This window comes from Podarcis bocagei (assembly GCF_964188305.1).
Source record: "Podarcis bocagei genome assembly, chromosome: Z".
In the NCBI taxonomy this organism is placed as follows: Eukaryota; Metazoa; Chordata; class Lepidosauria; order Squamata; family Lacertidae; genus Podarcis; species Podarcis bocagei.
In genome coordinates this window covers 12,640,852-12,668,463 of record NC_138140.1, presented here as the reverse complement: position 1 = coordinate 12,668,463, position 27,612 = coordinate 12,640,852, and the positions used below count along the sequence as shown (strand labels likewise).

At 45.3% G+C, this 27,612-nt stretch overlaps 1 protein-coding gene and 1 long non-coding RNA gene across 12 annotated transcripts in view; one reads left to right on the top strand and one right to left on the bottom strand.

Moving 5' to 3' along the window:
* The window catches only part of MAPKAP1 (MAPK associated protein 1), a 189,661-nt gene that overhangs the window by 113,998 nt on the left and 48,051 nt on the right, over positions 1–27,612 (bottom strand). The gene's annotated exons all lie outside the window — the stretch shown is intronic.
* On the top strand, positions 27,301–27,510 carry LOC308579224. The gene is made up of 2 exons (XR_014004373.1): positions 27,301–27,369; positions 27,463–27,510. It is a non-coding gene; the product is annotated as an uncharacterized lncRNA (long non-coding RNA).

Genomic DNA, 27,612 nt, shown 5'->3' with positions numbered 1-27,612 from the left:
CCCCAAAGGGGTAAACATGGTGGTTTTCCATTCATCCCCTTTCCTTATGCGTATCAGGTTGTACGCCCCCCTTAGATCCAGCTTTGTGAAAATCTTTCCCTTCCTCACCATGTTCAAAATATCATCAATTCTGGGCATAGGGAACGCCACCGGTTCAGTCACTGCATTCAGCCGCCTAAAATCACATACAAGTCTCGGCTTGTCCGCATTTTTTTTGTCCACAAAGAACACTGGGCTCCCCCCTGCTGCTTTGGACTCTCTGATGAAGCCTCTCTTCAGGTTCTTGTCAATGAACCCTCGCAACTCCTGCATTTCCCTGTCTGACATGGCATACACCTTGCCCACGGGAAGCTGTGCTCCAGGGAGTAAATTGATCTGACAATCAAAGGGTCTATGAGGTGGTAGTTGGTCAGCTTCCTTCTCACTGAACACGTCGCTGAGATCTGCATACTGTGGTGGTACCTTCACCTTCCCCATTACTTCAGTCCCTGCTAGGGTGGCTTGGACCCCTACTGAACCCTTCTCCCCTTTGCAGTGTTCTAGGCAATGTGCTGAACCAAAGGACACCACTCTTTGATGCCAGCCAACCAGCGGATCATGTAGAGCTAGCCAGCTCATTCCCAAAATAATGGGAGCGCCTCCCAGGGTGGCCACATTAAACGCTATCAGTTCTGTGTGCCTAGCCACCCTCATTATCATTGGGACAGTCTGCAAGCGGACTCCTCCTCCCAACAACTCCCTGCCATCAATCGTGGTCACCTGCAGGGGGTTGCTTAAAGGGATGGTCTGTATCTGGTGTTCAGCAGCAAACTCCTTGCTCATAAAATTGCAGGAGCTGCCTGAGTCCAATAGCGCCTTTATTTTTAGGGGGTGCCCATTCTGCAGCTCTAGCGACACTTCAATCACTAGAGCAGGTCGAGGAGCTTCTGGCACGGGCACTTTCACTGCTCTTTGGCCTGGCTGCAGTGCCCCAATTGTGGCAACCAGGCGTTGGCTTTTACCTGCTCCTCTCCCCCTTCTTCTCCCCCCTCAACAGCTCCCACCATCCCTTGCCATTCCTTCCTCTGGGGGCAGACTCTGGCAAAGTGGCCTGGCTGTTGGCAGAGATAGCATTTCCGGGGGCCCTTTCCCTCCTTCTTAGCTCCCTCGCTGGTTTTTGAAAATGCGCGCGCGCGCGCTGTTCCGATTTCCATCGGCTCTGCCGGCGGGAAAGCTGGCTCAGGAATGTCTGGAATGCGGAACTCCTTCCAACGTTCCCCTCTCCCTTCCCGCCTCTCCAAGGCTCTTGCCTCCTGCCGCGCTCCTATGGTCAGCGCAGATTTGGTCAGCTGATCCATAGACTCCGCCCTGGGGCTCCGTGCCAGCTCGTCTTTCACCCCCGAAGAAAGACCTTCTTCAAATAGCATTTGAACGGGTGCCGCCGATAAATCCCAACTCAGTCTGTGAATCAGCATGGTAAACTCAGTCCAATATTCACGGACAGATCGACTCCCCTGCTTACAAGCCATTAGCTGTCTGCGCACCACCCCTTCCTCAATATCGCTGGAAAACATGATATCCATTGCACGAAAGAACTTCATTGTGTCCTTTAGTATGTCATTGTGCGTTGCCATTAGGGGTCGAACCCAGTCTCTAGCCCCTTTCTCAAGATGCCCAATTACAAAAGCAACTCGTGATTCCTCATCAGGGAACTCATCGAACTGCACATTAAGGGCATATTGCATCTCTGTCCTAAAAGCATGGTAGTCCTTGGGGTCCCCCCCAAATTTCTGCACCAATCCTGGTACCTTTCTGGGGAATTGAGTGGCTCTCCCCTTCTTGTCTGCATCCTGAGCCCTTCTCTCCTCCAGCCTCGCCGTCTGCAGGGCCAGTTGAACCTCCAACGCTCGGTATCTATCTTCCAAGCTTGGACCAGCTCCAGCCCCTGCTCCTCCGGTTCCGGTTGGTTCGCTCATGATGCCTTCTCTTGCACAGGCAGCGTACAAAGACTGTCGGACTGCTGTGAGGGTTTGATTAGCTGCTTGTGCGTGAAAACGTGCTCCCTCAGAGTTTGTGTGCCCCCACAAACCTCTGTGTGTGACGGAGCTCCTCAGACATGTCTGCTCTAGTCACTAGTAGAGTCCGACAGCGGCTGCCTGCGGAAGCGTTTCCAGCAAAGAAGTTCCTTAACGGAAACGCGTCTCCTGGACTCACGGCGTGACAGTTTCCTGCGAGGTATGGGTCTCCCTATGTGAGACTCAGATACCTCCCCACTATTTTCGCTGGAAGCGTCCCTGAGCCCTCCCTCCTGCTCACATTCCCTCAGAGAATCACTCCTCCCCCTGCTGGTCCCTGCTTCAGCAGTTGAGTCTCTTTCATCCTGCCTGAGTCCCTCCACCACCTGATGCTCTGATGGCAGTTCCCTGACAATCCCTGACCATTTGGCCATGCTTGGTAGGGTTGATGGGAGATGTAGTTCAACAACATCTGGAAGCCCAAGGGTCCCTCATCTGTTTTAGCTTAACCAAGCAGTTTTATTTACTGTGGCAGGACCCTCACTCTAGTCTCTAGTTAAAGAAATAAATTTATCATTAACAGTTTCCATAAGCACAGTGTGCTTCACAGAAATTCTACATCGCAAAATATATGAATAAATTAAAATGCTAGGTCACTGCCTCCAAGGAGCTTGCATTATACAAATTCTGACAAGGGGGAGCAGAAGACAAGGAAAGGAGCGGCAAGTGATTAATGTTTGAAAGTGCAGAAAGTGCATTCCTTCGTTTCCTGCCGACAAAGAAGTTGCATGAATTAACATGTCATCAACAGACAGTGAATCTCTTTCTCTCCAGCCCCGCCGCCCCTGCACCCTCCCCTGCAAAAGCCAGGAACCCATCCCTTGCTCTATCCAGGATGCCAAGGGAATACTGTAACCGGGAACAACGGATTTATGATTCTTATTTATATCATTCTAATGTTGGAAGGCTCAAGTTGAAAATTGGGCCTTCGCTGCTTTATCATCGTTAATCTTTTCTATGGAAAGATGACGAAGACAGTGCTGGGGCTGCTGAATTGCTGATGTGCATATACACCAAAGGATTTGCAGCGCTAAGCACATACATTTACCTTTCTAAAAAAAAACATATTGCCAGGGAGAGAACAGAGGATGGTGACTATGGGCCTTAGCCACAGTCAGGGCTGGGCGTTGTGGGCAGCAGCACTGAATTGGTAGGGGTTCTGGAATGAAGGACATGGGCTCTTGTTAGGCTTACTGCATCCTCTCCAAACCAACTGTCCTGAAGCCAAGGAGCTGGAGGAGAAGGAGAAGCCAGCATTGGATTTATCCCTCAGCCCAGCCAATCCAAGGGTCTCTAACTGCTTACCAACTTCCTGCAAGGTGGGCTAGGCAAACAAACAGTGATCAGCCTAAGGTGATCCAGTGAGCTTCATGGCTGACTTAAGGATCTGAAACTCTGGTCCTCCAGGTCTTAGGTCAGCACTCTAACCACTACACGACACTGTCCCTCTCATGAGTCAAGTACTGGCAAACTTTATTAATAGGTTTGGTAAGAAGCCAGATGGGAAATCCATTTAGTACACGGGTGCCCACTATTTGGCGTTTCCTTCAAACCTGCCAATAAATCCAGTAGGCATAAAAGGGACAATAAAAGTAACATTGTCCTGACCTGTCACCTGTGGCACTGTTAATTTGTCAAAAAATTATTTCATCTTGAATTATTTCATCTTGACACCGGATGCAGCCTATATAAAGTAAGTTATCAGGCACATTACATTATATAATGAGAATTGACACATTATATACACATAGGAGTGACAAATGGTGCCTGAGGGTCATGGCTGAAAATCCCACAGGATCGTGGGCTTGGCAGAGGGCTTAGATGGTGGAATAGCATCACATAGCGTTTCGACGAAGAGCAGAAGGTGTCGGCAGCCACTTGCCTGATAAATTACAGACACCATCCAGTAGCCAAACCATAGTGGCACCTCCGGATGCTGCACCCCCCTGCAATCCCTACACAGATCTGGCTGGCACAGGGCACAAAACCACAGCTCGCCCCTATACACGAAGCCAAGCCAGAGCACAACTAAGTGCAGTACAGCCATCTTCTCAGAAAAACTCTTCACAAGCTCAAGAGGTCAAGACACGAAAGCTTTAGCAACTAATCCACACCTAATGACCCTCCTAAGTGGTACTCAGAATATCACTCAAGTAATCACTCAAGATATCCCTCAAGTAATTAATGAACAAAAGAAGAAAAGGCACATTAACCTGGGAACTTCCTCTCTGCCCAGAACGTTGGAGGCTATACACCACACCCCCTCAACAGTATTTATAGGAACTCAAACACTGAGACCCTGCTCTGTTCTAGTAACAAGAAGCCGAAAGCACCAGCCTGAAGATGACGAGTGAGACCTCGTCGAAACGTCGCCTAGACACCCCAACTCTTACACGGGAAGACACCCGAAGACACCAAAACCTGCATTCCTGTACCCGTGAAAATCTACGAAAGCATATATATATATATATATATATATATATAATTTTAGTGTGCACAGTATTGCCATTGCAGATCTGCAATGAATGTAAGTAACAAATAAAAGGGAGTGTGGAGAGTTTGTGCATGCTCATGTATCAGAAGGACTCCCACCATGAGAGGAGTCAGCAGTCCTGGCTCCCAGTTACTGATGAACGAAGGCGGAAAGGAGGATTCTTTCCAAAAGCTTCAATGTTTAGATTTTGCTGTTGTACATATGCAAATTGCTGTCTTAAGGCACTTCAGGCAACACACATAATTAATCCTAAATACAGCTGCAACAAAGGCAGGTGCTGTTAACTCCCCAAGCTTTGGATGCTGATCCAACACAACCCCTCACTATCCTATATATAGGAATGGGGTGGGTACCACTTAGTGCAGCAAGTGTTCTGCAATCTCTCACTATGCCTAGTAGGCAAAAGCCTCCTTTCCCTTCTGCTTTGGCACCTCCTAGACGTAGGTGAGAGGCAGCCAGGCCTGGGAGAACTGTCAGGAGCTCAGCCTACTCTCGAGTAGGACCCTGGCAGAGACACATGCCCGACTGGCATATTCCCTCCCTCCTGGTCGATCATTCGGGAGCTTCAAAAGCTTTCTTCTGCCTGAACATCACAGCGACCGATGCCAACAGACATCGGCACACTTAGGGATCCACAGAGTCTTTGCAGTGTGCATAACATACCTCAGCAACTCAGCATTTTGACTTTATTTACATATAAACACACATGGAGCACTGAAACATGGCTCCCTCTCTCTCTAGCATCAGACAGCAAAGAGAATGAACAAAGGACAATAGTCCCACTTCATGGAACACAGTAACACAAACATCCTGTCGCCGTCACTTCCCACTCTGTGGAGTCGAAACATACACCATCATGTGAAAGACAACAATCCCATGACTGCAATCGTGGAGCAGGAATTCTAACAAGAACATTCCCCTATGGAAAGGCCGGGCTGTTCCCAGTGTACGATGGTGCCAGGGTGGGTGGCACAACAGGCACTGTGAACGCCTGTTGTTGCAAAGATGGCTATGCTCTGCCTCAAAAGTCAGAGGCAGCAATGCTTCTGAATACAATTTGCTGGAAACCACAGGAGGGGAGAGAGCTCGAATCCTGCTTGCTGGTTTCCCACAGGCTGGCCCCTGTGAGAACAGGACGCTGGGCTAGATGGGCTGGTTTCCTGATCCGGTACGGTCCTCTTACGTTCTCATGACAGCAGATTGAGGGACCCCTCCCACCAGGATCTTCACTATCAGGCTGCCCTAGTCCCAGCAAAGACACACATATCTGCTAGAGTCCTCCCCTGGGTCCTTGGCAAACCCTCCATCTGTATCGTCCTGACTCAGCCAGCCCATGACACTAATATGATGTAGTGGTGAGTGTCTGACTAGGACCAAACATTCCCACTCAGCTATTACACTCCATCTCTCAGCCAATCCTACCTACCAGGGTTGCTGTGAGGATAAAATGGGGAAGGAACTGCGTGCATCAGAACAAAGCAGCATTGCTGTGATCATGATGAGCTGAAATTCAGCAGGTCTAGATCTGGTCTGTGTGTCTGGATGGGAGACCACCTAGGAACCCAATATTTATCTTAGGTAATTTATCTTCTGCCTTTCCATCTGAAGAAATTCAACAGCGTCTCACAGAATAAAACAACATAAAAACACTCTTCTTCCCTACAGTTAAAATACAAATTACAATAAAAACAAATGAGGCAGACATAATAGAGCAGAGAAAAATCCACCAGCCAGATAAACTTTAAAAGCCTGCTAAGAGCAAGCAAGCCTTCAGGAGGTGAGGATCACGTAGGATGATACCAAGTGGATCTCCTCCGGCAAAGGAGTCCCCACATTCACCGCTGTGAATTCCAGGATGGGTGAAAGACAGGATATAAATGTAATAAATAAATAAAGTGTGCAGTCACTTTTCATTGGGAGAAAAAGGGGGGAAAAGGTGTGCCTTGGCTTATCAGAAGCTGAGAAAAATGAACGATGTTATGCAATTGTATTAGCATATTTTATTGAACATATAATTACTTATGCATTTACTTTTTCTTGAAAACCTAATCAAAATTATTTCAAAAAGAATAAGCTGAGAAACACTGATGCAGTGTGTGTGTGAATTTGCAAGAATATAAAGATGTGATCCACCACCCACTGAGAAAAACTGAAGCTCTCCCATTACTGGTATGGAGGCAGTTGTGTTGTAGTTCTCCAGGGTCACAGGGCCAATGACCTGTGACTATTTCCGCAGCAGGGTCCCTGTCTCCAGCATACTAGAGCTGCCCAATCAGCATGAAAGGGAAGTTTTTTAGCCACGATATGCTCCAAAACTAAACCCTTAGAAACCCTGAAAATACAAGGTCCTTCACTTTCAAGAGAATGGTGTGCAAGTTTTGTAACACACAGTGGAACTTTGCATAAAACACAATGAAAGAAGATATTGGAGTGTTGCATAACTTCAAATCATTTGCTCATGTATGTGCACAGAAAATAGTAGATTTCGCTGAAAGGCAAGACTCTGAGATCTGTTCAATGCATACATTACAGTCATACCTCATGTTACGTTTGCTTCATGTTACGTTCCTTCAGGTTACGTCCCACGGCGACCCCAGAAGTACCAGAAAGGATTACTTCCAGGTTTCTCCGCTCGCGCATGTGCAGAAGCACAAAATGACATCATGCACGTGCGCGGAAGCGGCGAATCGCAACCCACGGGTGCGCAAATGCACTGCTGCGGGTTGCGTTCTTTTCATGTTGTGAACAGGCCTCCAGAACGGATCCCGTTCGCAACCGGAGGTACCACTGTATCATCATCATTACTACTACTACTACTACTACTACTACTACTACTACTATTATATCATTTTAGAAGGAGTGTGGATCTGAAAGGGCATGGCTATCATGACAGGACTCCACACTTCTGTATTTGCCACAACACTACTGTACACAGAAGAAGAAGAAGAGTTTGGATTTGATATCCCGCCTTTCACTCCCTTTAAGGAGTCTCAAAGCGGCTAACATTCTCCTTTCCCTTCCTCCCCCACAACAAACACTCTGTGAGGTGAGTGGGGCTGAGAGGGATGTATATATCCTCAAGTTTCATCAGATTATTTCAAGCACCTGAGCGGCTTCACCACTGAGGCCCCCACAAAGGGGAATGGTTAAGACTGCAACAAGAATACTGTGCGTTCTCTTTCCACTGCCTTCATTAGGATTAGGAAACTCATCTAACATTCCCGGGTTTTAGAATTATAAAACACCAAATTCCACAATGACGACAGCAGCCAGGAAACAATTTAGACACTGGATCCGGTCTGTCGGCCTCACAGAGCAGTTTCAGGGACGGCTATTCAATCATTTTATAGGATAAAATCAATACGTGTTAAATATAAAACCAGGCTTTTTTTTTTAAAGACCTATAAAGAAGAGTTACCAGTTTTAGACTTCATCCACACAATAAAAGGAGTTCTTAGGAGATTTAATGCTAACTCCTAATGAAAATCCACAGGAGAATGTATTCATTCTCCATTCTGCTTTCCATTACACCTATCAAGCTAGAGCATCTCAACAAGAAAAAAGGGTTATAGCCAACTAGATTCTACTCAGAGTAGGCCCACTGAAATTAATGAACCTATGTCACCTGTGAGCACTGACTTAAATAGGTCTACTCTGAGTGGAACTAACATTGGGTTATATTCAGTGACATAAGAAATCAACAGCCCTCTTAGGATGGGAACTGTCATACAGAAGACATATGAGGGCCTTCACAGAGACCATGAGGAGCCACCAGTAATTTTTTGAAAGTGTCCTGCTCTGTCATAGGTACATGCAGCTCCCACCATTGGAACACTTGTTATCTGAAATCTCAGTTATTTGAATGCAAAGAATTAGACCCAAACTTTGCTACCCAAACAGCTGATTCAGATTCAGATCAGCCAGAGTTTGCCCACTTCCTAACTTTTTGGTGTTTTGCTGCTCTGCATGCTACAGCTGCTGTCAGCCCGAGCCGGGAAAAGAGGTGCACAGGCGTGGCAGTGGCCCCCGCACGCCTCTTTCCCCGGCTCGGGCTGTCCTCTTTTTTGCTCTTCAAGATATGGCAACACTAAAATAGAAAGCTCTGGAAACAAAAATGGTGGCAATAACTAGCTCAACAAGAGCACAGGACAGAACAAATTGCAACTAGGCCCAACAAGCTCTTTTAACTCATAGAGGAAGTTCTCAGCCATGATGCTGAAGCAGAGGTCGGAAAAACCCAGGGGGAAGCTGCTTGCTCTGCCTTTTGACATATGCTCAGAGGGGGGCTGCCTCTCTACCTGAGAGAAGGAACAGGGGGCCACCTCCTTGGGAAAGTTCTAGAAAGTCCTTCACAAGTTCCTAGGATCAGGCATGGCCTGGGGGTGGAAGCAGAGGAGCGGAGGAGCAGTGGTGGTAGCATCGCCAGCCTTTCCTCCACTGGGCTTCACTTCAGCATGCCAGGGAGGCAAGGGCAGCCTTTGCAGGGAGATGATCCTCACAGCGCTGGCCATGCTGGCGGTTTTCTGGAGCGGGAGGGCCAGAGCTGGGTTCTGCAAACTTACCGCGCCTCGGGCCAGCGTCTCCAGGGCCGATTGCACGGCGGGGCAGAGGGCGGGGGAGCACGTGCCCATACGCGTGTGCACATGTTATTTCCGGCGCACTTCTGGGTTGGAGGAACACTGGAAATAGCTTGTGTGCGTGTGCACGGGCCTCCTACGCTCCGGATGTGCACCGGAAATAATGCTTGCACATGCGCAAATAACGCTTGCGCATATGCACAAGCTATTTCCAGTGCTCCTCCAACCCAGAAGTGGGCAGCCGTGCAGCGCAGCGCCGGTAAGAGCGGGCGGCGAGGGTTGCTGCGGGCCGGACAAACGAGTCCCTCGGGCCTTATCCGGCCTGCGGGCCTTAGTTTGGCGACCCCTGTTCCAGCACATCACTTGGGGCTGTGCTATGATAGCGGTGGCCTCTCCTCTCGCCTGCTCTCCAGCAGCTGCTATGTGTGGCAAAAGGGAGGAAGCCAACAGCAGTGGCCATGGAGAGGCTCGGCTGGTTCACCCTCCTCCCAGAGCTCTGGCAGTTCTGGAGTGGGGAAAGCAGGACATTCCCAGATCCAAAGGGAAGCTGGCAATGTTTCAGTGAATCCAGGATATCCTGGTAGAATCAGGGAAGTTGGGGGGGGGGGTCCTGCAAGAGGCCCCATTGGTATTGGCATTCAGCCGGCTCTTGAAGACACACCTGTTTAAGCAAGTGCCCCCCTGAAATTGAACTTCCTGATCTAACCATTTTAATATAGTTGTTACATCTTAAACAGGCTTCTCTTGTTGTCGATTTTTATAATGGACATTTTAAAGGTTCGAATGGAATTGTTTTGTTGTGTGTTTTAATCATGTGAGGATTTTAAAATTCTATGAACAACATAGAAGTGATTTTGGCATGTAAGCAATGTATAAATTATAAAATGGGAGTGCCCATACTTTGGAACTCCCTGCCTATTGACCTCAGGCAGGCACTTTTACTGTACTTTTTCTGGCACCTGCTAAAACCATTTTTAGTTAGGCAAACCTGTCCAGACGTGGATTTTAGCTTATTGTTGATTTTAATTGTTTCTGAAGGTTTTAAATAGTTGTTTTTAACTACTATTTTCACTGATAATTTTATTGTTTCATTCTTTTGTAAATTGCTTTGTTTCTTTATTTTTTTTAATAATCAAATGATATATAAGTACTGTGAAATAAATTAATATGGGATTGCTCAGAAACCACAACAGTGGTTTTTTTAATATAAAAAATAAACATTTAAATTTAATTTTCCTATAAAGCAACACAAGAAGCCCCTATGCAACTAGCGTAATCCCCATTCCCCTCATGAGAATAAGACACAGAGGTTAGCCAAATATACCCTGCCATAATTGGACATTCGTTGCCAGAGGTTGCATGTTGGAATCTCTTTCTAATACACTTATTATAAAACCATATCAAATTTATACAAAAATGATTTTTCAGAATAATTATACAAAATAATTTTCAATTTTTCATACATTTAATACCCTTAACTGCTTGGTCAGCTTTTCTATGAAAGTCAAAGTCCAAACCTTTTGTCTCCACACAGACAACGTCAAACGATTGAAACCCAATAGACGAAATACGATCCGTTCTTTATGCAGAAGATCCTTCTATTCATCCTTAAAAATAGTGAATAAAGCCAATTGTGCCATGCATGGAACAAAGCTTGTTTTGTGATCCAGCTTATTTCCTGAAGGACTGTGGTCCATAATGTATTAACAGTACTACGCACCCATCACTTATGGTACCATCGTTCCAGCACATCCACAACACCTCCAGTACAGGGATGATGCTTCAGCATTGGTCCAGTTACAAACTTGGCTGTGTGGTGGGTGGGTGTGTCAAACATGAAGTCATTCTGCACCGGTATTTCATTTTGAAGGCAAATAAGTTGAAGGGCTACTTGATTTAACCTATGCTCCCCCAGATGTTGCTAGGCTCCAATTCCCAATCATCCCTGACCATTGGCTATGCTTGAACTGTCGTTCCCAGTACTATCTAGAGGGCATTGCCTGAATTAAAGCAATGATGTCTGACTTACGGTATTTTTCCATGTATAAGACGCCCCCTATTTTGGGGTACACAGGTTTAAGAAAATGGGGGGATCCATGTATAAGATGCCCCCTAATTTTTACTTTTTTTTAGGGGGGAAACCTAGTCTTATACATGGACAAATATGGTAAAGTGTTGAAATGCCTTCCAGGTAGCCATTCCAATTGCCTCATGTTCATGATGTAGGACAGAAGCGTGTCTATGTTCATCTGCATAACAGCGCAATACACTTTGGCACCTGAGGCAAACCACAAAATGGCATCCCCACTACCACCATAGAAGAAGGGGTAAGCAGCTCCTATTCACCAAGAAGTCAGTGTAAAGGCGGTGTGAGGGGTACAGCTGAGTAGGCAGCAGCAGGTGGTGGCCAGAACTGCTGCCCTTGTGGATTGTGCCACCTGAGGCAGTTGTCTCACTTTGCATCATAGGTGGGCCAACCCTGAACCCCAGTAGCCCCTAAGACCTTATGATGGGGCTCTGCTCTACCTCCCCTCCCACATCAAAACCCAACCCCAGTTCAGTCACTGGAGGCTTATTTTAATCCCAAACACAGCAGCAAACACACACACCGGGGGGGGGGGAGTAATGATTAATTTGTTAATAATAATAATTTACCACATTTTCTTGTACAATAGAGTTCAGTGACTAAATGTTATATTACTTTAAGATTAGATGGCCTAATGATATATATAATGCAAAAGATTTTACTGAATCGTTATTTAGTGAGTCATAAAAACCTCTTAAAAATTAATCTTTCACGCACATCCAGCTTATCCAAAGTTAGCATTTAATTAGATGGCCTTGGTGCAAATGAGCATACTACTTTATTTGCTCAATCAGTATATGTCTCTCCAGTAATTAGAATTAATTCAAGTCATTGACTCACCTCCTAACAAACAATGTAAAACATTAGGCGAAATAGAAACAAATGGACTTTTTGGGGTGTGTTCCCCCCTTTCCTTAATGCAAAAGGCACCCTTCCCCTTGCTTTTAGAGGGCAAGAAAGGAAACACCTTTGTTTTCTAGTTTCAGGATCAAACAGGAAAATAGAATAGAATCTAGTTTCTGCCCTACAAAAAGTAGTTCTCAGAGGGCTCACAAGACAAACAACCCCCAGCCAAACATTGGGTTGCATCCAATGAGGCAGTGTGGTTTAGTGTTGCGACCAGGGTTCAAATCCCCACCCCACTCGGCCATCAAGCTCTCTGGGTGACCTTGGCCCAGTCACTGCCTCTCAGCCTACTCTACTTCACAGGGTTGTTGCAGAGATTAAATGAGGAGGAGGAGAACCATGTGCACTACCTTGAGATCCTTGGAGAAAAAAGTGGGATATAAATGCAATAAATAAATCTCCCATTCAGAGTAGATCTACTGAAATCAATGGACATTCCTAGTTGGCTCAGTGAGATATAAACTTGCTCCTGCTTTCCATTATTCCTGCCCAGGAGTGTTTGGGATAACAAACCAATAAGCCCTTGTATTCATATGTTGTGGGCATAAGTCAACCAACTCATACTCACAGGTTAGTCAAACCCATTGATTCTAATGGGTCTACTCTGAATATGACCAATATTTGGATATCATCTTATAAAAGGTGAGTTTAGTTTCAACCTGATTACAGAGATGTGTTGTTTTCTTCCAAATTAAATCTCACACAATCTTATTCTTAAATCATGAAATGTTGAATGGAGACAACGGAATTACCTAAACTGAGAGGCAGCCACTTCTGGACTTTCATAGAATTTACTGATCAGAGCAAGTTTTCTAAGAGAAGGAGGCAATCCCAAAGCACTGACTCATGCAGAGAAGCAACAAGCAACCTCCTCTAAGGACGGGCAACTCTGCTGCCCTGCTGGACTGCAATACTTAATGAAGCAATCACACCCGACATAGAATTACCAACCCCAGCTCAGTCTGATTGACAATCCAGAATAGTGAGAAGCATGCAGAGTTGCAACAGACAGCCCCCTCTCATCAGAGGAACATTTCTTTCTTTCTTTCCTTCTTTCTTGTGGCCTCTTAGTAGTTATTACAACACATGTCTAAGCCACCATATATGGTCTGAAAGCCATCATGCCCAAAAGGCAAAGCTGCCTAGTGCTGCTGGACCATGTCACAAAGTTCAACCCAGAATAGCGTGTTGAAACAATGCTTCATTCAATGGATCACCCATTTATCTCGCCGTTGTAGTAAAATCCCATTAACTTTCTCACTTAATTTATCTCATTTGCGCTGTCACTGCTCATAAAAATTTAACCCAGTAATTTCCTGTTATGCAAAGCATAACACAGTATGAATATTTAAATACAATGTAAATACAGACACCCCCTTGCATTTTGGTATTCTAAATTGTTGCCTTCACTTAGTGGCATTTCTCTTTCTCATTCACTCCCCCCCCTCCTTTCTACCACCCCACACTATTTTTCAATTAGAGGCCCAGATGTTTCGGAAGCTCCAATAGGCAACAGCAGTTATGAGGGATGCTTTATCTGCATTGCAATGATGACTCCAGCATCAGCCCCAGGCTGCATTAACATACTCATGTTTTATTCCTAGATTTCCCTTCACATACACACCAAACCCTCATCCTAATGTTCCAGTTAATTATTATACCACATAAAGCAGACTTACAGCACTCCCCCAAATCTCCACAAACTGGATGTCCTTTTAAGCTAGCTTCAGTCTGATCCATGCACCTCAAACAAGGGGGGGAGGGGGGGACGGGGACGGACAGCAAAGGGAATATATCCCAACAGCCAGGAATTTAGTGAACCTAAGCGATCATAGAAGAACTATATACAACATGGAATATAAACAAGCATGCGCAAACACGCAAACAAACAAACAAACAAACAAACAAACAAACAAACACATCCATTCATTCTAGTCACACTGCAGAACGAATGTCCAAAAACTCAAGAGCTGTATCAGTGAATGTTGATAGCCAACAAAATGAGATTGTTAGCATTCACTAGTGTGTGTACACGACAAGCAGGAACATACACCAGTCAATGCCAGCACTCCAAAAATTTGTTTCAGACTGTCAGCGTTCATATGCACATGCCAGGATTCATCAAATCTCAGACATCCACTGTAATTTTATATCTGTTTACCTATCACAGAACCTTTTTATTGGACACACAGTTTTTATTACATTTCTGCTTTCTTAAACCGCCTTGACAACAGGCGAGACAGACATGAAGGAGGGAGATTTTTAAATCTGGTCCATCAGTGCAGCTGAACAAATCACTTTAGGAATAACCATACAATGCAGCAAGCATAAAGAACTGAGAGGCCAGAAATCTAACCCCATAAAGCAACAGAGCTAAGCACTCCTGCTAATTAGTGTGCATGTCGATAATTGCTACCCAAGGGAAATGGGGGCCTAAAGTCTAGAGGGCACTGGTGTTGGTGCCAGGTCAATGTCCCTTGAGGTTCACAGTTAAGAGGGCCAGCACTGGGGAGGTCCTGTCTAGGGTAACGCATACCTAGCTCCCAGAAACAAGGCAAACAGTGATGACCTCAGCAGATAAGCAGATTCACAGAGAAGGTGGTTCTTCGTTAATTCTAAAAAATTGTGAATGAAGGCCAATTGTGGCCCCACACAATATTGTATTTCTTACTCATACCCAACATATCAATGGTTTCTGATGCAACGTTATGTAAAGTGGACGTCTGTAAGCAGCTAATATATATATATATATATATATATATATATATATATATATATATATATATATGCAGGTTTTGGTGTCTTCGGGTGTCTTCCCGTGTAAGAGTTGGGGTGTCTAGGCGACGTTTCGACGAGGTCTCACTCGTCATCTTCAGGCTGGTGGAAGAGAGGAAGTTCCCAGGTTAGTGTGCCTTCCTCTCTGCCCAGAACGTTGGAGGCTATACACCACACCCCCTCAACAGTATTTATAGGAACTCAAACACTGAGATCCTGCTCTGTTCCAGTAACAAGAAGCCGAAAGCACCAGCCTGAAGATGACGAGTGAGACCTCGTCGAAACGTCGCCTAGACACCCCAACTCTTACACGGGAAGACACCCGAAGACACCAAAACCTGCATTCCTGTACCCGTGAAAATCTACGAAAGCAAATATATATATATATATATATATATATATATATATATATATATATATATATATATATATGCTTTCGTAGATTTTCACGGGTACAGGAATGTAGGTTTTGGTGTCTTCGGGTGTCTTCCCGTGTAAGAGTTGGGGTGTCTAGGCGACGTTTCGACGAGGTCTCACTCGTCATCTTCAGGCTGGTGCTTTCGGCTTCTTGTTACTAGAACAGAGCAGGATCTCAGTGTTTGAGTTCCTATAAATACTGTTGAGGGGGTGTGGTGTATAGCCTCCAACGTTCTGGGCAGAGAGGAAGTTCCTAGGTTAATGTGCCTTTTCTGGAAATTAGCCCTCCCCACAAAAACATCTGGAAATTAGCCCTCCCCACAAAAACCGACACCAGAACCAGAGGCACACAGAACGCCATCTCCAATCAACCACACCAGACCCAAACCCAGACCCTCTCCACAGATAAATTACAGACACCATCCAGTAGCCAAACCATAGTGGCACCTCCGGATGCTGCACCCCCCTGCAATCCCTACACAGATCTGGCTGGCACAGGGCACAAAACCACAGCTCGCCCCTATACACGAAGCCAAGCCAGAGCACAACTAAGTGCAGTACAGCCATCTTCTCAGAAAAACTCTTTACAAGGTCAAGAGGTCAAGACACGAAAGCTTTAGCAACGAATCCACACCTAATGACCCTCCTAAGTGGTACTCAGAATATCACTCAAGTAATCACTCAAGATATCCCTCAAGTAATTAATGAACAAAAGAAGAAAAGGCACATTAACCTAGGAACTTCCTCTCTGCCCAGAACGTTGGAGGCTATACACCACACCCCCTCAACAGTATTTATAGGAACTCAAACACTGAGATCCTGCTCTGTTCTAGTAACAAGAAGCCGAAAGCACCAGCCTGAAGATGACGAGTGAGACCTCGTCGAAACGTCGCCTAGACACCCCAACTCTTACACGGGAAGACACCCGAAGACACCAAAACCTACATATATATATATATATATATACACACACACACACACACACACACACACACACACATACTTTGATTTTCAAACGGAATCCATTCCAGAAGTCCGTTTGACTTCTGAAAAGTTTGAAAACCAAGGCGTGGCTTCTGATTGGCTGCAGGAGCTTCCTGCACTCAATTGGAAGCCGCCTTGGAAGTTTGGATTCCAAAGAACGTTCGCAAACCGGAACACTCACCTTCGGTTTGCGGCATTCGGGAGCCAAAACGTTTTTGCAAGGTGTTAGACAACCAAGGTGTGTGTGTGTGTGTGTGTGTGTGTGTGTGTGTGTGTGTGATATCCCAAGCTATAATATATAATATATCCGAAGCTCAAGGTAACAGATGTAGCTCTCTCCATCCTCATTTTATCATCACAACCCTGTGAGAGACATTAGGCTGAGAGAAAGTGACTAAACCAAGGTCACCCAGTAAGCTTCTAGGCTGAGTGCAGTTTTGAACCCTGGTCTCCCACTCTTTTAAAAAAACACTAGACAAATTAATGAAGGAGAGGTCTATTGATGGCTACTAGCCATGATGGCTTTGCTCAACCACCACAAATTGAGATAGCAATGCTTCTGAATGCCAGTTGCTGGAGACCTTCTGGAGGGGAGAGCGTTCTTGCGCTCAGGTCCTGAGCGTCTGGTTGGCCACTGGGAGAACAGGAGGCTGGACTAGACAGACCATTGCCTGATCCAGCAGGGCTCTTCTTATGTTCTTAGGTCTTACTCTGACACTACTGCACCATGCAGGCTTTCCAGACCACAGTAGTTTATGTGGTTAGTTAAATGGGGGTAACCATACTCTGCACTCAATAAAACAGAAAAGGATAGCCTGGTTTAGGAGAATTTATTCACATTTCACTCCCTTGTTGAAGACTATGATTTCATTAAGCAAGCAAGGAAGGAAGGAAGCAAACAAACCCAGCAATGAAATGTGAGAACCAAAAGCCCTCCTCTTTATAAATTAGAACAAACATGCTTAGAAACCTGACATGTGATCCTTTAACAAACAGATGCTGTTAAAAAACAAGAAATATAGATGTGCTCTCACATACCCTATGTTGCAAAATGGGCTCCATATCCCAATGTTACGCTATTTGCAGAGAGCCGACAGCTTAAGTTCCTTGAGGACATTTGCCAACCTTTGTCGGAGCATTTTTTAATACATCACCATGTCACTTTTTAATGTGCCCCAATCTCCTAACCACATGGCAAACTAACAGGGATTTTTAAAATATGGGCTTTATAGCTTTGTGCCTGTGATTAATTAAATAAATAGCCTGCGTTTCACAAATCATCCTTCTAATTAGTCTAAGCCAGACATTCCCCCCGTTTCCTTGGCACGGGGCTGCCATCTGAAGCTTCGCAGAAGGGCAGGAGAGCGCTCCTGAACTCGCTGGCAAATTTGCGCTCTCTGGAGCGCATGCACGCATACATACACACACACACTGTCGCCGCGTCAGCCATGGCTGGCATCGTACCACATGGCCCCCTCAGGCAGAGAGGTATAGTCTTCGCAGGTGCTGCAGTCAGCTGGAATTTGACTCCAGCTGCTCGCCAAAGATGTTCGCCTTTAATTATTGTCCCTGATCCTGGAGGAGAAGATGCAGGTAACAAAAGAAATGATCTTGCTATCTTCTAAAAAACCTAGCCTCAGCTAGTGGAAGTGGCGACGCGATGGTAATGATAAATGTGGGGGGGGGAGGGAGGGAAGAGTGCTAAAGAGTTTGAAAAGGACAAACTGGGAAGCTTCTCCTCAGCTGCCAGAGGTCTTTGCCTATCCAAGCAGCCTGACCCACTAACCTATGTTAATTTGCTGGCTTCAGAATACTGGGAGTTGCAATTCCTGGCTCAGCTGGCTCCCTTTGTCTTCCCTGCTATGTGCACCTGGCGCGATGGCAGCCACCGACCATCACTGCAATCACACCGCAGGGAAACCACCACAATCAGTGTATGGCTGGTGGAAAGAATGTCAAGCCGTGAGCCAGGAAGAACCGCCCTCTCTTCCCCAACAATTCTTTCTTTAGCTCGGAGAAAAGGCAAATAAGTGGAGAAACAACAGAGGGCCTAAGAATGGGCAACGCCAGGATCCAGGGTACCTTTTTGCATGACAAAGATGCACTACAAGAGGGATGGAGAATCTGCAGCTCCTCCACATGTCGTTTGGAGTACACTGCCTGCCATGCCTGACCACTGCCCATGCTGGATAGGGCCGATGGGAGTCAAACACCACCTGGAAGGCTATGGGTTCCTCATCTTGTTCCTTGAGGAAGGAGCCATTGGCTTGTTCTTAGCGGTGCTTCAGCACCCTCAGAGTTGATAGCTAGAGAGCACTACTGCAGCTTCCAGCTCAGCAAGAATCAGGTGATGCCCAGAGACCAATAGGATTCTACCTGGCTTTATAAAGTTGAAGCTCCGGCCTGCCTCCTTCAGGGTGAGAAATCTGGTTAAAGCCATGCCACCACCCCTCATGGAGCAACTTGGGAGTGACTTTCATTGTTTAATTACGTGTTGTTTAAAGTACTTTATTTTGTCTTGTCCTCATCCTTCCAACATTCAGCTTCATTGGATGCCCACGAGTAAGGAGAGAAAATTATCCATGAAATGCATAATTTTATAAACTTCTATCATGCCACCTCTTACCCACCTTTTCTCTAAACAATATAGTTGCAAATGCTGCAAACTTTCACTACATCCCTTGGTCATTTTGGTTGCCCTTTTCTTTTCTTCTTTTTTGGCTGCCCTTTTCTGGACCTTTTTGAAACTCTGCAATCTCCTTTTTGAGGTGAGGTGGACCAATAGCTACAGGTTCCCCTTACCTGCTTTAAGAAGTGCCTCACAGAACCAGAACAATGTTATCTAATTCCAGCATTGTTTGCAAAAATCCCAGCAACCAGCTGGCACTAAATCATCCTTTGCCGTGGTCCAGATGTTTTGGACTGCAACTCCCATCAGTCTCAGCTAGCAACATGTTGGTGAAGCCTGCACTGGATTGCCCATCAGAAATTGTCCACCAGCCCATCAGGGAAGGAGGGTCTGCTGTCTACTGCAACTGCTCTTTGTGCAGAGATCTCATCTCAGTCTGCATTTCATGCCCTGGGATAAATCCATTATCTTTCCTGGATATTTTTAAAAAACTTTTTGAAATCTTAAAACAATGCCATCACCTAGAGTCCTTGGAGAAAGGACGGCTTAGCAATCTAAAAGAATCAATAATGATTTATGAAATTAAAACAAGAACATGAAGCTAGATTGTAAACCACTTCTCGCCCTTTTTTTTCTTTTTTAAAGCACCATCTAAAATACACTTAGGAGATTTTGGTGTGTGTGTTCTCTCTCTCTCTCTCTTTCTTTATATAAGTCAGGAATTTTATACTTTTGCTAATAAAACAATTCAACCTTTCCTTTGGCTATTTAGAATGTTGACTTACGAACATGTTTTCATTTTGAACAATTTATAATTAAGTGAAGGATAATGACATTAGACCAAAGCTTAAAATCAATTAAATTGAATAAAACGCAATATGATTCAAGCAGAAGATTAACTAGACTGTCACGTAAAATTGTATTTTTAAATTTTTTATTCTAATTAAACATGTTCTAATTAAATGACCGCTGCTTTGGAAATACTCCCCCTCTCCTCCCCCCCCCAGCTCATCAGTATCCATTCCAAACCACATATTCATTAAAATTATATTCTATACCTCATTAGAAATGGACCCTTCTTCCCCTTTCTCCTCAGTGTTTTTGATAATGCTTTGTGGTAAGCATTACAATTTTGCATATTTCAGGCAAATGTTCAAATCCTCGCCCTGCCCCCCTCCCAATTATCTGTTTAGGAATAAATGTTTAGGAAGTGCCAGCTTATTGTTTGCAGGATTTTAAAACAACATGTGAAACTGAACAAATCTATTAAAGTATGAATCGTGCAAGATGGACTGGGGTATTATTATTATTATTATTATTATTATTATTATTATTATTATTATTATTATCATCATCATCATCATCATCATCATCGTCATTGTTGCTGCAATGGATGTCTAAAATATTAAAGTAAGTTTGAGTAGTACACCCAATAAACAGAGAAAAATTATTATTGTTGTCTCACATGAATCTGCAATCACTCAGTGGAGAAGATGGGCAGCAGCTTAAGGACAAAAAAACCAAATAATCACACAGAATTAACAAAGAGAATTCACTGCCACAAAATATGGGGATTGGCTGCTAGCTTAGGTGGATTTTTTTAATGAACAAAAGCATTTCACAAATGACACATCAAGTCATGGTTATCAGCCACAAGCTATGGGGAAGGGCCATAGGTCTGTGGCCAAGCATCTGCCTGGCGTGCAAAAGGCTCAAAGTTCAATCCCTGATATCTCCAGGCTGGGTTGGGAGAGAACCATGCTTGAAACCCTGCCAGTCAGTGTTGACAATATTGGGCTAGATGGGCCAATAGTCCCGAGGAAGCTTCCCATGTTCCTAATCAAGCCCTGTGTCAGCACTAGGCATACTTGGTCATTTGCCAAGGCCCACAGACCTTAACAGGGCCCATTGGGACAGATGCCTTGCCTGTTGTCCTGCTAGTGGCCACTGTCATTTGGGCACCCCAGCCCTCTCCAGTGCCATTGCTGGGCAAGTCCACTCATGACCACCAGGGGCTCCATTTGGAGGATATTTCACACCAGGGGCTTGCTAACCAGAGGCTACCAAGCAGCAGCCCAGCGAACAGCACCAGAGTCAAGAGTTTCACAAGCACCTTTCCCCCAAGGAAACAGGAGCCTCCCACTTTACAGTGCCAAATCAAGGGCAGAGAGAATTTAATGCCATGTGGGATGGAGCCACATGGAGTGAAAGTGAAGCACCTCTTAAGTCAGAGCATTGGGCCTTTAAGAACCTGCAGTAGTCCAACAAAGGAGATGAACTAGAGGCAGAAGCTTGAAAGGCCTTGCTTGGTTCGCCTATAGCCCACTTTGGAGCAAGTGCCTCACTTGAAGCTCTCCATGCTACTGAAACAGCTGTCCTGCAGAGTCAAAGCGTGGCAGCACATGCCTGGCATAGCCTCAAACAAGACAGTGGTCCTAGAGCAGGACCTGATAAACAGAAAAACTTCAACTTCATATCTCCAGATGATAGTTCATGCCATAGCACAGCTTTTTTTTCTTGAGGGGGAAGGAGAATCCAGAAGCTCTTTTGCACAAGTGAGAGTGGATGTAACGCCATCGTGGGAAGACCAATGCCCAACTTGGGCTGGTTTATGACAATTAAATGTGGTTTTAATGCACAATTGGCAAATGACATCTAATCAGCGCACCCTGGGAAATCTGCAAAGGAGGGAACTGGTCAAAGAAGCTCCATATTGAAAAGCGGAGGGTTAAATTGTGACGCCGCAATTCAGAGTACACCAAAAAGTAGTCAGGACAGGAGCATTTACTCCTGAGCTGAAAGTAGGTCTGTTGTCAATGTTGAAACTGCGTCAACCATGAGTACACCTACATTTCCTGTGACAAACACAAGAGTATGAATGGACACCAGTGAATAACGGTTACAAGGAAGCAAAATAAAAGTGAAGGAGGACAACTCTTTTCTTCTTGTTTTGCTTGTGGTTTCCCAGAAGCATCTAGCCAGCTGCTATGGACAAGAGGGGTGCTGGGTCGGATGGAGCCCTTTTCTTAAGCAGTAAGACTCTTCTTACGCTTTTAGGATGATGTCTGATAAGACCCAGTATTCAGTTTGGTCTGAATTCTCACTCCCTGGAAGAATGAGAGTGCTGCAGAGACTCCAAGGCCTGCGAGTGCAAACAACATCCTCTCAGAAGCATTAGGACTCAAGATCTTTACCATGAAATAAGGACCAGAGAATCCCCTGGAAGTACTCTGGAGCAAGTCCAACGGAGAAGTCACTCTTGGGGCTTTTGGAGGGATGTTGGAGACAATATTCTTATAATGCTTTTTGTTCTGTTGTGACAAGCCTGTGTCTTCTGTGCGAGTTTGTTTGCCATGGCAAAAAGAGAGATAGGGGAAGGCAATTACAGACTCACAGACTCAGTGTAGCAAATCAGTTAAATTAAACCTGTATTTCACCTAAGTTGCACGGAAGAGTGTGAGAATAACATAACTAAGTTTTCTCATTTCATACTCTAGTACTCCTAAGTAAAACTGGGGGGAGGGAGGACAGGGGGAAAGAGTAGGGTGGGTGGGGGAGGGAATAAAGTTTTTCACCCCACAAATGGAATCTGTCACTTACCGGGCTGTGATCTTTTCAGCTCCTGCACCCTAAATGCATGCAGAGATATTATATGCACTTTCTATTTAGCAATTTAATTATATCTTTGCTGCCGGAGAGTGGCAATGGCTTGCAGTAATAATCAGGTGAAAGCATTCTCACATTAATATGCTGGAATCCGATGTGTTAATTTGATGCAACTTTGCGTTGACAATATGTGATTAATTTGTTCCAAGGATAGCTTTGCTCCCGGGCTCTGACAGTTTCAAATGCTGGGTTTCTTTCCCCTATCGCTGGTTGACACGCCTCAGCCCACTGTTTTCCTAGGACCACTGCTAATTTGTAATGAACTGGCTTTTCGGGGGGGCCCTTCATTTTTAATTCTGTCAATGTCACCTCCTTGAGGAAAATTACAAGTTTCCGTAGGTGTGATTAGTGCCAAGTGCCGCCTGAAAAGAGGTTCGAGAAAACAAGGCTTTCTAAAGAAGAAGTCGGAATTTAATCTGCAGAAAACAGATTTATTGCTTCTAGACAGATAAATATAATAGAAAGTTCCCGTGTGTGTGTGTGTGTGTAAGCTATTTTCAAGTTCTTCTTCTTCTTGAGAGCTCCTGCCCTTTTCTCTTTTTTCTTTCTTTCTCAGCATGCTTCTTTCCAAAATAATATTTTAGGGAGGGGAAAACACACACACACCCCCCCACAATCCAATAAATACCAAGACAAGTGGTAGATCCTTAGGTAAAGGAAAGGAGAATTATAAATGCTTTGCAAAATGGAATGTAAGCTTGCAGTGACAACAAGAAGAAAAGACAAGACACCCAATTATATCTGTGTCCAATTCATGGTGGTGGAAATGTACAGATTTGCTGTTGTGAGAGTTTTATAAAAAGAAAAACAACAATTCAAATTGACAACAGTAGTTAACAGCAAAGAGCTGTAACTCAGCAGTGGAGCATCCGCTTTGCATGCAGAAGTCCCAGGTTCAATTCCTGGCTTCTCCAGGCAGGGCTGGGAGAGAAACCTGAGTCTAAAACCCTGGAGAGCTATTGGAGATCAGTAAAGCCAATAGTGAGCTACCTGTTAGAGTGATCAATGCTCTGATCATAGGCAGCCTCCTATGTTCCTTCAATGACAGTAAGAAGTGGGGAAGGGCTGAAGACAGTGGTAAGTACATGCTTTGGATGCAGAAGGTCCCAGGTTATATCCCTCAGCATCTCTAGGTAAGGCTGGGAAAAGATTCCCTGCCTGAAACCCCAGAGAGAGCTGTGGCCAGTCAACACAGGCAATACTAAGATAGAATGACCAATAGTCTGACTTGGTACAGTGGTGCCCCGCAAGACGAACGCCTCGCAAGACGGAAAACCCGCTAGACGAAAGGGTTTTCCGTTTTGGAGGCGCTTCGCAAAACGAATTTCCCTATGGGCTTGATTCGCAAGACGAAAGCCCATAGGGAAATCTCTGGGACAGGGTTCCCCACTGTCCTCTGACCTCCTCCGAAGGCTGGCGGTGGGGCGGAAAGACCTCCTCCCGCCGCCAGCCTTCGGAAGGCTGCTCCAAAGCCTGGCAGTGGGGCAGAGAGACCTCCTCCCACCGCCAGCCTTCGGAAGGCTGCTCCGAAGCCTGGCAGTGGGGCAGAGAGACCTCCTCCCGCCGCCAGGCTTCGGAAGGATGCTCCGAAGGCTGGCGGCGGGAGGAGGTCTCTCCGCCCCACCGCCAGGCTTCGGAAGGCTGCTCCAAAGCCTGGCGGTGGGGCGGAGAGACCTCCTCCCGCCGCCAGGCTTCGGAAGGCTCCTCCGAAGGCTGGCGGTGGGGCGGAGAGACCTTCTCCCCGCGCCAGCCTTCGGATGGCTGTCCTGAAGACTTGCGGTGGGAGGAGGGTTTTCCTTCCCACCGCCAACATTCAGAATGCTGTTCTGAATGTTGGCGGTGGGGAGGAAAAACCCTCCTCCCACCGCAAGCCCCGGGAACAGAGGAGAAGCGCTGCGCCCCTTCCCCTCTGTTCCCGTACCTGTCCTGAAGGCTTGCGGTGGGGAGAAAAGCCCTTCTCCGCACCGCCAGCCTGGCAAGTGGTTTCCATAGGAACGCATTAATTGATTTTCAATGCATTTCTATGGGAAACGGTGCTTCGCAAGACGAAAAACTCGCAAGAAGAAAAAACTTGCGGAACGAATTAATTTCGTCTTACGAGGCACCACTGTATAAGTCAACTTCCTATGTTCCTAGTATAGTGGCTACGTGATTGAACAACCAATCCTTCCTGGATTCAACTGTGAAATTACCAGGTGCTTTTAGGCAAGCCTGTTTCAGCTTCCTCCACCCCCACCTGCAGGATGGTAGGGGTGGTAATACTCACATACAAACAATGACTTACCCCCACAGGCTAGTTGTACACTAGGGATGGTCAATATGGTGCCCTCCAAATGTTTTGGGCTTACAGCTCCCATAATCCTTGAACTGTTGGCCATGCTGTGCTGGTGGAAAAACATACCACCTTGGCAACCTCTGCTGTATGGATTGCAAGCGAAGCACACATGAAGCACCCTGACCACCTGAAACCACTATAGAAAATTACATGCACTTATCAAAGGTGTGAGGAACCTTTGTCCCTCCAGAGGTTTCAAACTGCAACTTCCATCAACCCTGGCCACTGACTGTGCTTGCTGCAGATGATGGGAGCTGTAGTCCAGTAACCTCTGGAGCGCCAAAGGTTGTCCTCACACCTGCCCTGTAAAATCATAAGAGTTGGAAGAGGCCTCAAAGGTCATCCAATCCCCCAACCCTTTTCCCAGTGCAGACACTCCTGCTCCAAAAATGCATCCTCAACAGGTGGCCCAGCCAGGCTCTGCTCAAAGGAGAGTCCACTACTTTCCATGGCAGCCTGTGCTATGCTGTTGAACAGCTTGTACCATCAGAAAGGTCTTCTTTCTTGTCACTTGAATCTGCTGGTTTGGATCTTGCTTCGTCGTCTATGTAACAACAACCTTTCAGATTTTAAAACTTATGTGGGGAACCTTTGACTCCTCCTGTTCTGCCGGCTGATATTGCTGAGCTACAAACTCCCAGCAGCCCCAGAAAGCATGACTGATGAGCAGGGGGATGGGAATTGTAGTTCAGCACCATGTGAACGGCCAAAGGTTTCCCATACCTGACTTATCACTGTGTCTTGATGTCTTAATCAGAGGCCCTGAAGAGCTATTAGATAAAGTTGGGTGGGGGGCACAAGGAGGCTGCTATGGCGCGTGATCAGACCTCTCTAAAACACGCTATATATATTTGTTGCTGGATTGTACTACTGAAGACTGCAGATAGAGGAAGTATTTAAATGATCACACTTAATCACCATCATCTCTGCATAAAGAGAACTAGCGTGTCAGGGAGAGGTTTTTAGCTTCTCCCTGTCCTCAACGTTTTGAGTTAGCTGGTGCTTTAAGAAATAAATACACACACTGGTGAGCAGTACACACTGATTCCATTTATGCAAACTCCAGTAGGTGCTCCTCCCCAGTCATGCTCCCAAATTCATGGGCCTTAATCCTAAGGAGGAGGAGGGATCTAACACGGCCTGCTCCACCTCTTGATCTCAGGGGAGGGGAGCTGTCGGGCCTGGAGCATTACATGGGAAGGCCCTCCCTGCAGCTCAGGCCAAAGTCGCTTCTACTCCAGCATCCTGTTCTCACAGTGACCAACCAGATGTTCCAGTGAGAAACCTGCAAACAGGACCCAAGTGCAACAGAACTCTCCCTGTTTCTGATTCCTAGCATTTGGGATTCAGAGGCATAGTGCTTCTGACCATGGAGTTTGGAGTTGTGGGGGCCCTTAACTTTGGAGGGACTCTGAAACATGCCTTCAAATATTTTTTGGATTTCAGTGCTGACTATGGAGAATGGGCTGACCTGTTGAGAAGGGATAAAGATATTGTCAAGTTGGAGTCTCCCCGAGATCTACCCCTCAGTGAGAAAGGAAGGAAATTAAGAATAAGATCAGCAGAAGACAAAGTAAAGTGCAGGTATAAACATGAAGAAGACCTGCAGAAGGGACATGGAAAAGACTTAAGAGCCTCGGATAGAAGGTCACCAGGTTGATGGACTAGATGGAAGGGATAGAAAGGACTGACAAAACCCGAGACCAGGAAGAAGAGACGATGGATGAAGATTGGAAGAAAGTTTAAAAATTCATTTAGAGAATTATTGTAAAATTAATGAGTGTTAGAAAAAATGCTGGAATGAAACTATTTGGCTTTAGTAGAAATGCTATAAGGAATTATGTATAAATAAGTTTTAAGTTTTAAGCTTTAGGGCTTTTTATGGTAAGATAAGGTTAAAATAAATTAAGGTAATTTAATGACAGAATATAGTGAAAGATGGAAAGGATTTGCTGAGATAATTAATAACTAGAATACAAAAAAGGGAGGTGTGAGGAGGTCGATGAAACAAGTTAACGAAAGATAAAGATTTGGGAATATTGGATTTGTTTTTAAATTTTTTGTTTGCTTTTGTTTTTGTTTTTGATGTATTGTGTGTTTTCTTTTTTCTTTTTTTGTTTTTATTGACTTGTTTAATTCCTTTTTTGCCTATTTTTTCCCTTTTCCTTTTTTCTCTCTGTAATTTTAAATTCTCAATAAATATCATTTTAAAAAATAAAAATAAAATAAAAATAAAAACCAAACAAGTCTCAGTGAAACAGAATGCAAACCTATGTTGCACCCTTTACGGTTCCACACTGGAACCGTACCCACACTTACCCACATTTGGGTAAGCTCTATCTGTGATGTCAGCATGATGTCATAGTCCACATCAATATGCTGAGATGGCACTGAGGTCCCCTGTGCTCCCACACATCTTCAGACTGGGCCACTGCTTTCCCATTTCGTAAGAGATAGAGACAACATTAAGACTCGTCCTGAGCACTGGCGCTTTCCCTTAGCAATGATTAACACTGTGCTTTTTTCCCATTTATTTAAGAAATTTTCTGAAGAGAAGAATTAAAGAGTGATGAAAAGAGCAGCAGAACAGCTAGCCAAACCGTTTATTTGTTCAGGCTTTCTCCTTACAATAGGAAGATTATGTCTAATGACAATATGATTCCGAGGTGAAAAATGACATGCTGAATTT